This window comes from Suricata suricatta, chromosome 15, assembly GCF_006229205.1.
Source record: "Suricata suricatta isolate VVHF042 chromosome 15, meerkat_22Aug2017_6uvM2_HiC, whole genome shotgun sequence".
NCBI lineage: Eukaryota > Metazoa > Chordata > Mammalia > Carnivora > Herpestidae > Suricata > Suricata suricatta.
In genome coordinates, this window is record NC_043714.1 from 1,533,630 (window position 1) to 1,545,079 (window position 11,450).

The 11,450-nt window shown below is 43.6% G+C and overlaps 1 pseudogene; it reads right to left on the reverse strand.

The window, feature by feature from the left end:
- The window catches only part of LOC115279437, a 17,635-nt pseudogene extending 10,130 nt beyond the window's left edge, over positions 1-7,505 (reverse strand).
- Positions 7,506-11,450: the final 3,945 nt, after the last annotated feature.

The window sequence follows — 11,450 nt, forward strand, 5'->3', positions numbered from 1 at the left end:
CTTCCCCCTCAACCCTCAGTTCATTCTCAGCATTCAATAGTCTCTCAAGTTCTGCATCCCTCTCTCTCCCCAACTCTCTCTCCCTCCTCCGTTCCCCCTGGTTCTCCATTAGGTTTCTCCTGTTTTCCTGCTAGACCTATGAATGCAAACATATGGTTTCTGTCCTTCTCTGCCTGGCTTACTTCGCTCAGCATGACACCCTCAAGGTCCATCCACTTTCCTACGAAGGGCCATATGTCATTCCCTCTCATTGCCATGCAGTACTCCATCGTGAATATATACCACATCTGCTTGATCCATTCGTCAGCTCATTTTTTAAAACATTTATTTATCTGTTTTGAGAGAAAGAGAGAGAACACGGGCAAGAGAGGGTCAGAGAGGGAGGGAGAACCCTTAGCACCTCTGCACCATCAGCTTGGAGCCCCACGTGGCACCAGAACTGTGAGACGCTGAGCTGAGCCAGAACTGAGAGTCTGCCACCAGGCACCCCACGCTCAGCCGTTTGTTTGTTTGTTCTTAAGTGCTTTTAAATTTCGTGCTACTTTGAATTGAGTTAATACAAAGGTATGGAAGAGTCCATGTTTAGAAACTAATCTGATTACTGTGCAGACCGGCTCTGGAGAGCTACGGCGCCTCGTGTTTGAGTTACACACGCAGGTAGGTGAAGAACTTTCATGATAAAACCTGTGTGCTCAGCACTGACGGGACACTAGCCTCCAAAATCAACTCCCACTCAGGCAGAACAAAAACTTATCTATATTCTACTTAAACGATAAATAGTATTTTCAAGAAAATGCTTTAGTTTGGTTTAGAACTTACATTTTTAAATTTCCTAGATTAAGAATTTTAGACTTCAAGTGATTTAGAATTCAAGTGCTGTAATTCACATAGGGATGAACATAGTCTTATGAAGAGCAAAATTCTATTACTGCATTTTAAAAGTTCTTAAATGTGATCCTTTCATCTTACATGATGTTAAATGTGACACTTTTGAAGAGTGTGCCTGACTGGGGGGAAGGATGACTGTGGTCATGTAATCCAATCTCTGAAGGCAAGCATCTCAGACAAGGAGGTTGTCTCCTTTTGGCTCGGGTTTTCTGGCACCTAAATACGTAAGGACGTTCTCATTCTTGTGGATGACCCCCAGCGGCCACACTCTCACTTGACTTTCAGCAGAAGGGTCTATACGTCCTAGTAACTTATGGCCCTTGTTTGGTGTCTGGCCACAAGGGAGAATTTTGACAGGCAGAATTCATGGGTTTCAGTGGCAATTGGATTTATCAAAACAAAAGTGAAAATCCTATTTCTAATCTTCCTTTTGAACTCAGCTTCAAAATATTTTTCTTTGGGACATCATTTTAACCCTCTTGATTGAATGAAAGTTATTTTGGTTTTAAAAATTACTTGATCTTGGATATAGACCCAGATAATAGGTAAAGGATATAGGGAAAGAATAAAACTTTGGGCATTGAATGTGAGATAAGCAAAGTATTTTGTCCTGTAGTTTTTATTCTTTTTTTTCTGATTTCAGAAGTAATTTATGATTCCTTATAAGTATGTGTGTTATATCAATGCATTATATACAGGGTGAAATTTTCAAAGATCTTTCCAAACTCATTGGATGATGAAGCACTTTTTGAACATTTTAGTGGCTTGTAAGTCTGAAAAACTTCCTTCTGATTTTTTCAGCTTTTTGCATCATTCTAGGTGAAACCATGAAGCTGATGGGCATACTGTATATATACTTTCATCCAGTAGGATAAGATAGTTGATTCTATGATCATATCCATCATAGGTGATTTTATATTAATTCGTGCCAGGGAATACATGACAGAGACTGCTGGTAGACGGGATGTCTTTCTGGTAGACAAAGATAAAATAATGTTTCATTAGGTAAACAGTGCATTTCTTTCTTACAAAAATGTATTGGTATGTATAGATTGAAAACTAGTTTTAGCTTTAAGGAGAAACATATACTGAGGGGTACCTGGGGAGCTCAGTAGGTTAACCACCTGATTCTTGACTTCTGCTCAGGTCATTCTCATGGTTTGTGAGATTGAGCCGCGCATCAGGTGCCATGCTAGGCTTGGGATTCTCTCTCCCTAGCTCCACTGCATGCACTCCTCTGACATGTGCTTATCATAGATTCATGTAGCATCTTTGCCAACAGCCGGACTCAGGAACTGTCCCCACTGCACACAAGATGAGTAAGCACAGCTCTCCCCACTGATAACACTGGTGATAAAACTGCACCTTGAATCTGGGTCCGTCTGATCACAGTCTTCAAACTACACTCTGCACTCACAGAACAAGACCTGGATGGCCCGGGTGCAGTGCAGTTGCATTGATTAGTTCTTTTTAAAAATTGTATCATATATATTTTTATTGCTTACCATTATTTCATTGAGCCCAATAACAATTTTTATAGGACAAATGAAAACGCAGGCCCCTTCTGGTTTAAGATTTGAAACTGAGGAAGAAAAAAAAAAAAAAAGAAGAGTAGCTGCCTTTAAAATCAATCAGGACACCTCCATGGAAAATTCCCTGGGCTGTTTCGCGGTTGGCAGAGTGGAGAAGGGAGCTGGCATCCCGTGAAGAGGCCCACGCCCGGCCCAGGCTGGCCAGCACCCACTGGCAAGAGCTCAGCCCCGGAGTTGTCGAGATTTTCCTAAATTGTAAAAATCTAAAAGTTACATTTTAGAATCGTCTTTTCTTCTAATCCTTCTTTATTGCCTTCTTATTGCCTCAGGAAAGCAGTAACACAAAAGGTCCTTTTACATCTTCTGATTTAAAATGCAGATTCCAAGAGAGGTTTGTCTGGCTTGTTCACAGAGGAGAATCTGTAGGTGATCAGTGTCCATCCGGCAAGTCACAGCCCAATCACACAGACACACTTGCTGATTGTGGCTTATAAAGTCAAGTGTTGGCAAGGCTCTTAATACATTAAGAAAGTTCCCTGTATTCTCACCCAACTTAACTTTATAAAGAAATCATTATAGCTATACAAGCTATAGTTTCTTTCTCTTTTTTTGTTCTTAATTTTTTATCTTTATTTATTTTTGAGAGAGACAGAGTGTGAGCAGAGGAGGGGCAGAGAGAGAGAGAGAGACACAGAATCTGAAGCAGGCTCCAGGCTCCAAGCTGTCATCACGGACCCCCCCATGGGGCTCGAACTCACAGACCTTGAGATCATGACCTGAGCTGAAGTCTGATGCTTAATCGACTGAGCCACCCAGAAGCCCCTCTTTCTCTTTTCAGTACATAAAATAGTTTTCCACTATGCAGGGAAGCCCCCAGCCCACATTCTTTGCACCACTGTATTTTATAGCATATCTTTCCAAACTCTTTGAAGTCCCCTATGTTGTAAAATAATTTGTTAAAGGAATTTATAAAGAATTTAGATCCTATAAACAATTTGTGCTTTTTCCCTTTATGTTTTCTTCACTAAGAGGTCATATTCAAAACTCCTTTGCATTGAGTGCTTACTACAGTGACTAAGTGGCAAAGAGTCCAATGCAATGAATAGTAGTATAAAAGAGAAGGATTCTAAACCGGCACACAGCTCACGATTTATAGCTCATCACTAACTGTGACAGTGGGGTCTCAGCGCCCTGCCCCATCCTCCCATGGCTACGGTTCTGTCCTGCTCAGAGTGTGGTCCCAGACCAGCTGTAGCAGCCTCACCTGGAACCATGCTAGAAAGTCAGTCTTAGGTCCACTGCAAATCTTCTAATTCAAAACCCAGCAATTTGTGTTTTAGCCAAGCTTCTAGCTGATTCCGACATTCTCTGAAGTTTCAGAGCCACTGATGCAACCCCATACTTGCAAAACTGTTTTCTTTTCCCCTCACCCTTGGCCTCTGAAGCGTCCCTTCTGCTCTCTGGTGGCACTGAGGCCGCTTCCAGCCACCTAATCCCCGCTGCTGGAGGGACATGGGCTTGGCTTCTCTATGTCTGCTTCCATGCTCAGAACATGAGACTGGAAGTGTCTTCAGTCTCTGCTCGGTTAGGGAGGATCACGGACATAATCCTCATTCTTGCTGCAGTGGACAGGTGGGAAGGGAACCACCAGTCACTGAGGCTTGCATTGTTGTGTTGGCCTGCACTCAGAAGAACGTCTTTATCTGGGCACAGAGGACGTACGATTATGACCAGCTTGCTCCTGAACTGGATGAGCCCCAGCACTGCACTGGAACAGCACGTCAGAAGGACAGAAGCACATGGCTCCACGGGCAAGCAGGTATCTACTGCCTGTCGGCCAGCCTGTGCTGCCTCCCCTCCTAGCAGGGCAGCTAGGTCTCTTAGCAAACATCCAGAGAGGTGATTACCATGTCCAAATAAAGCATCAGATTAAGCAAGACCAGGCTAATCGAACTTGACAGGTGGCCACGTGAAAAGGAAGTCCATGCTTGTCTAGTGTTGACACCTAGATGCCAACTTGATGATTTACGGCATTTTGTACTGTGTTGCCCCCAAAGGACTTAAACTGTTTCTTACCTATTTGGTGAATTCCTGCTGAATTCCCTTCATTATAATCCAAATCTTTGTTTCATTTAGATTTTGTACACTTAGGATATGGTGATTTCCATTTAGCATGATTTTAAAATAGACTTACTTATAAAATAAGAGACTATGATGTCATAAGTACATTGTCAATAATGTGAAATAACATCACTAAATTGTTCTATAGTATAAGAAATAAGTCAATCCTTCAAGAAAACAAATAAAATGACACTTACCTTAGTAATCAATTACGCTTTATTGCATTTTGAATAGCCTCCACGGTTATAGAACGGGAACACTCCAAAGCGAGGGGGAAGTCCTGGTGACCCCAGGCCGCTCACTCCCAGGTGGGGGCTCCACACGGGGAGAGGCGAGGCCAGGAACTCGAGGCGACAGTGCTCCCCCACCAGAGGCTCTGCTTGTAAAGCGAGGGTGTTGGTCTGATAAAGTGAGTTCCTGTCTCCACCACCTACCATAAAGCAGTGGCTCAGAGATCTTCCCCAAGGCAAGCCGTAAGGACAGAAAATTTCCAGACTCTGTCCACGACGTTATTAGAAACAGAGTGTACGGACGGCCAAGCCTAAGGGTACTCTCCAAATCATCCAGTGGATTTTAGTGGTAAGCGATTAACAGGAGACTGACCGCTTCACGAGAGCAGTAAGCTAAGCTAGTTTACAGAAAGAACCTCAGAAAAAGGCAGGCGTGAGCAACTCACCTGGGAGGGAGGTGAACCTCAAAGACCAGTTGGACAAACTGTCCTTGAAGAGGGTCCTGCATGTAAACTGTGGAGCATTTATATCCCGGGGCGTTGTCAAAAGGGGCAGAACGACCATCCAGCCACCAGTGGAACCCCACATATGGGTGTGACACCAAGGAAAGCAGACGCTGACGGAAAGATGAAGGAAGGAGATGGCCGAAGAGAGCGCTACCGAGGCCGCGGCTACCCCGGGGTGACTGTGTCGACGCCCAGGCTGCACAAACTGAGAAACAACATCAGGGGCTCACACGCACACACACACACACACACGCACGGGTGCGCACACACACACACACACACACACGGGTGCACACACACACACACACACACGGGTGCACACACACACACACGGGTGCGCACACACACACACACACACGGGTGCACACACACACACACGGGTGCACACACACACACACACACGGGTGCACACACACACACACACACGGGTGCACACACACAAGACTGAGAGAGACAAAGAGAAGATTCACTTGTCATCAGTTCAGAGAAAATAATTGTCTTCTAAGAATCCTTATTTTTAACATCACAGAAATAATAATAAATAAAATTATTAAAATAAATGACATGAAAAAAATTAACCAAAGAGCTGGAGGAAAAAAAATACATCAGATAACTTCCACTTGGTAAAATGTTAAGTATTTTTAAAAGATAATAGTGCAGGAAAAGTGCAAGCAGCTTGCTTGCCCAATGTGGCCATAGACATCCTTGAACGAAGCCCAGGAACTGTTCAGAGAGCCCGACCTGATGCCAACACGGGGGCCTGCAGATCCTGAGGGACGGCGGGGGGGGGGGGGGGGGCAGAGGCCTCTCAGCAGTCGCCTCCGCCATCACAGTCAGCCTCGTCAATGTGGGTAGTCCTTCCAGCTCAGACTAAAATTACATTTTTTAAAACAAAATTTTAAGTAGGCTCATACCCAGCATAGAGCCCAATGTGGGGCCTGAACTCATGACCCTGAGAGTGAGACCTGAACTGAGACCAAGAATTGGATGCTCAACCCCCTGAGCCACCACAGCACCCCTGAAGTGATTCTCTGGAGTGAGGAGGGAAAAGTCTCCTTGGTGTGAGGACTATAAAGAGCTATCATGTTGGGTGAGGAGTGACCAAGACTGGAGACCCACTCTGAAACTTGGAGCAGAAATTCAAAAACAAATGCGTGGCCAGGTCACCTTGTTGGGCAGATCAGGGATCATGGCATTGGGTGACTTCTAAGGAGCAGAGAGGACACATTTGATGGAAACGTGTCTGGTCCTGCCTCTCCCTGCCGCTGCCCTCAGTGAGGCAGACCTGGAGTGCAAGCACGTTCCAGACCCCACCTGCTGCTACATGGATGCCCTCCAGACATTCTGGGTTACTTCAGATGAGGAATTCAGGTCGGTTAGGGATAAGGGCATGGGGCAAAGAGTGGAGCTAAGGGTTAAAGCTTGGTTACTTAGAGTGAGTTATAAGAATCAACAGCACGGACATCTCTCAGGAGTGGACTAGGAATGCGGACTCTCACACTGCTCCCCAGACCCACCGAACCTAGCCCCACAGGTGATCCTGTGCACACTGAGACCTAGCAAGCCTGAGACTGTGATAGGACCTCAGAGCCTACACCTTAGTGACACTGTGTACGGCTAAAGGCAAGAGCCGCTTTTACTGTCCTTTCTGACGAATCTAAAGCAAAGTGTTAACCCAATACAGGAAAATTTTAAACTTCCTACACGTGTAATGGACAAATAGGCAGACACACTGGATCTCATAGAAAATATAATTGTCATCCATTTTCTTTGTAAGGGAACGTGGCACTTTTTTATTTCAATCCATTCCTTAGAATTAAATACAGCTACCTCCTAACTGTGTGGTAGAAGAAATGGAGCAAGTGTGCTTCCTACCTGGGATGGAGTAATTCCAGCCCCAGAGTGAATTAGTGGAGAAAGGCCCCCGTCTCAACAGCCGAGACGTGTGAATGACTGGTGCATGTCTCTGGCCAGTGTCCAAGAAGACTGCGTAGTGATAATTCAGAGAGCCTTACCATGGTCTCTGCAAACTTCCAAAAGAACTGGCTCAGTGGCCTGAACTACTGTCCTAAGCAGAAGGGCTTAGTTAAATGAGCTGGTACGCAGAGTACATGAGTGTCCGTCCTGAGTTCACAGCCGCTCTCTCACTCGCTGCTAGAAATACCTCCCCGGCCCCTCTGGAGTTGGTGGACAGGGATCTGCTGCCGCTTCCTCAGCGAGCCTGTCATTGTCCGGGGGTCTGGCTAGGCGCCACGACGGAAGAGTTGCCATGCCATGCGTGTTCTCGTTCACATGCACACTTTCCACAAAGTAACTATTGCTTCCTGGAGGGCTGAGGGGCTGAATCTAACTTTAGCCAGAGATTTACTCCTCTGGTCGCAGAGTCTCCACGTTGATTGCCAGAGATTAGAGTTTCCCCTCCAGATGTATCCATGTCAGGTAAAGGGAATGCTTTCCTGTTTCATCTGCCTCTGGTGAGAAGACAAGAATGATAGAAAAGTCATCTTATTTGAGACTTGTTGCTTTCCTGCATGACAAAACACTGATTCTCAGATTGCTTTTTCTCAAAATGTTTCCCATATCTAAAGTAGGGACAATTTCTTGGATGTGGATTTTAGCCAGGGAAGCCTTAAACTTTTCAAAATTATAATTGCCTCATTACACCACAGTGTCCACATTTTAGTGGTGAAAGAAATGACTGTTTAGCTTGGAAGACTTTTTAGGCGAGGAAGATAAAAGCGGGGTGAAGAGTGTGTGTGTGCGGGAGGAACCGTGTCCTTCAGAAGATGAAGTGTTAATGGAAAGAGGATGGAGACCAGCTGCCTTCCGTCTCCACAGAGAGCCGACCAGAGGAAATGGGCTCACAGGCACCAGGAGAGCTAGGGGGGCTGGAGGCAGGCGGGTCGTGACAGGGAAGGTCAGTCCTGGAGGAAGTAGAGCCAACCGGATTTCTAGAAGGAAATTGGGAAACGGCCCTAAAGACTGTTGTATGTAATTGCACAATTCCTGAATAATGATAGTTCCTAAATTCACCCTTAAAATATTTAATTTCAGGGCACATTATCGTTGTTCTTTTCAACAGCCCTCCCGAAATGCCTACAACTTATAAATCCCCGAGCAGAGTGTAGTTCAACGGCCTCTCCAATTCCCTTGGTGCAGTGGAAGAAGTAGGGTCTTTGAGGCCAGAAGAATATGGGTTTGATTCAGTTTTCCAGCTTTTACTCTGTTACCTTAGCTCCATTATCCAAACTCTCTGAATTTAGTCTCCTTATCTGTGAAATACCAACTTTAGAGAGAATCTTTTCCCATTGAAGCTGACGTCGGTAGATTTCCTAGTACGAGAGTGGGCACCTGGGAGGCACTTAATAATAACCCTGAGCACCTGATAGCATCTACAAGACCTCCTTGTGCGAAGGACCGTGTAGTATACTTACTTGTGATGCTCCAGAGAGCCTATTCTTATCTTACACTCAGAAAACATAGACACCGAAGGGTTAGATAAGTTGCATAAAGACATAAAGCCAGTCAGTGGGAGGCAGTGATTCAGTGAGCACGTATGTTGCCTTTAGAAGCTGCTGCTCTTTTTACTAGACCACACTGTCCTATATTATAGGAAACAAATGAAGGATACAGAGGATGGTTATCAGCATATATGTCTATTATTAAAATCCAGCTTCCACAGCTCGGGCTCCCAGCAGCCCTAACGAACCTGGCCTGCGTGCACCATACGGGGCCCTCCACGTTTTTGGAGCATCTAACCTGGTGCAGGAGGCTGGCATCACTGAATTAGGAAACACACTATGGGGCGCCTGCGGGGCTCAATCCATTAAGAGTCCAACTTCTGCTCAGGTCATGATTTTGAAGTTTGTGAGTTCGAGCCCCGCATTGGCTCTGTGCTGACAGCTCAGAGCCTGGAGCTGCTTCGGATTCTGTGTCTCCCCCTCTCTCTGCCCCTCTGCTCCTTATGCTCTGTCTCTCTCTCTCTCAATAATAATTTTTTTCAAAAAGGAGACACATTAGCAAATTTGTTTGGAGGTTCCCTCTCAAAAACTACAACACTCTTTGTGATAAAGGGCAATACGTTGGATTTAGTTTAGATCTGCAAGCTATTTTTCACCAATTTCTGTGATTTCATTCATTCGTTTTTTCAACAAACATTTGTTGACGCCTCTGTTCCAGATGATGTGCTGGGCACTGAAAATTTATGCTTAAAGGATGCTCTGCTGGTTCAAAAAAGGAAGGGTGCCACCAAACACCTGCAACATGGCGAGAAGCACAGCATGATAAAGGGCACAACGCTCTCAGAAAGAGCACGTTCGGAAAAACCTTTCAGAGTCAGGAACATTTGAATCAGGTCTTGTGTGGTGCAGAAGATCAGCTATCTAGTCCAAGACCTTGGTACAAACACTAAGATGCTCAACAGGTACTGAGCTGTATTTGCGGAAAATCTTCACATCTGATGTACTGTAAGTCAAAGTCATGTTACCTTAATGAAAGTAAGGTATTTTAATCACGAAGTTAAAATGGTGAGGATAAAGTGGAAATATATTACAACATTACTGTCCGTAATTCTTCACTGAGGAAGTAAACCAAGGAACAGACTCCTCCTTTTAGAAAACTATCCATTTTAAATTTGGGGCACTAAGAAATGACTGGCCTGCAGATCTACACATGAGAGAGGGAGGTGTGGTCGATGTGGCTCCCGGGATGGCCTGGAAGGTGGCTCTGGGAATGCCTGACTCACTCCCGTTTGCCCTCCCGAGACACTTCTACATATCAGCCCGTCTACACTTTCAGGTGGTCGTTTAGTCCCATATACACTAACTAAAGTGGTCTTTTTACAGCCATAGAATAACCCAGTCAAGCTATTAGCCATTTCCTTCACATTGACAAATGGCTGCTGTAAATAATTTTATCCCTGAGATATATGTCCTGAGATATCAAAAAAAAAAAAAAGAGTAGAATGTTCATTTTTTATCTTTTTAGTCAAATGCACACCTTCTCTATGTTGGCTAAAAATGTAAATGTAATATACAGCAGAATGTGTGTGAACATTAAGGGAAGAGTATTGGTATTTTCAGTCACTCGTTAATGGCCTATAATTAATATCTTTGAGATACTAGTTTTGGGTTTATTTGTATCACAAGGACAGTAAAAGGAAAAATAATAATTCTGTAAGCTCTGAGCATCCAAGAAAGAAGGCACTGATGGTAGCAGGAACTACCCTCATAATGGATTTGGAGTTCGGATTCAAACACACTTCGCTAATTGCTGCAGTGCCTGTAATGGTTAGCATTTTTATCTGTGAGTTAGGAGCCCAGCACTTGGTAACCGTGAGCTTGTATATGGAAGGGCTGGTCATGCCACACTGTAAGCACATCTTGGGTTTGGTAAGGGCTTGTTCAGAAAAGCTGTAAAGGGAAACCTTAACTTCCTATTACTTAGCCCTGCTCCCATCAGATCTGCCCCTTCTTTTCTATCACTACATGTGCGAGCTGTTTTGCATAGTTTAATTTTCAAACTTGCATGATTTATGATAAATCCATTTTTTTATTTTTCATGCAGGATTTTTATTTTTTCTCTTACATCTTATTGAATGATATTTCTTCTAAAAATTTTAAACTGTTCCAGTGGCCTATGTGATAATCACTCAATACAATGAGGGATTGTAATTTGATTTCATAAAGCAACATAACAAAGTCATCATAGGTAACAAGTTGTGAAAAGTATTCTCAAGTATTAATAATGTAGATATTTTTAATACTCAGTGTGACTTTTGCTAAGGGATATACTAACAAATTACTACTATCATGATATCTTTTTCAATGTGGCAGTATTTTCTTAAGAGTAAAAAAGTACTGGCAGTATACTTTATTATAATCTAAAACGTAAAATAACACGTGATATTCATAAAAATGCTATTCACTTTTTCTCTTATTAAGAAAAAACAATTTTTTGTATAGCAGTTTGATGCTAATAACGAAGTATATTTTTAGAGGAAAATAGTATACAAACAATAGCTTTAAGTCAAAAACGTTTATTGTAAAAAAGGACCTTTAAAATTGTTTTTTAAAAAAGAAAAACTGATTTCACAAGTCTTCAGGCTGTTTATGGACATCAGCTATAGACAACATCTCACTTTCATACAAAACGCATTCAGTCACATAAAAATA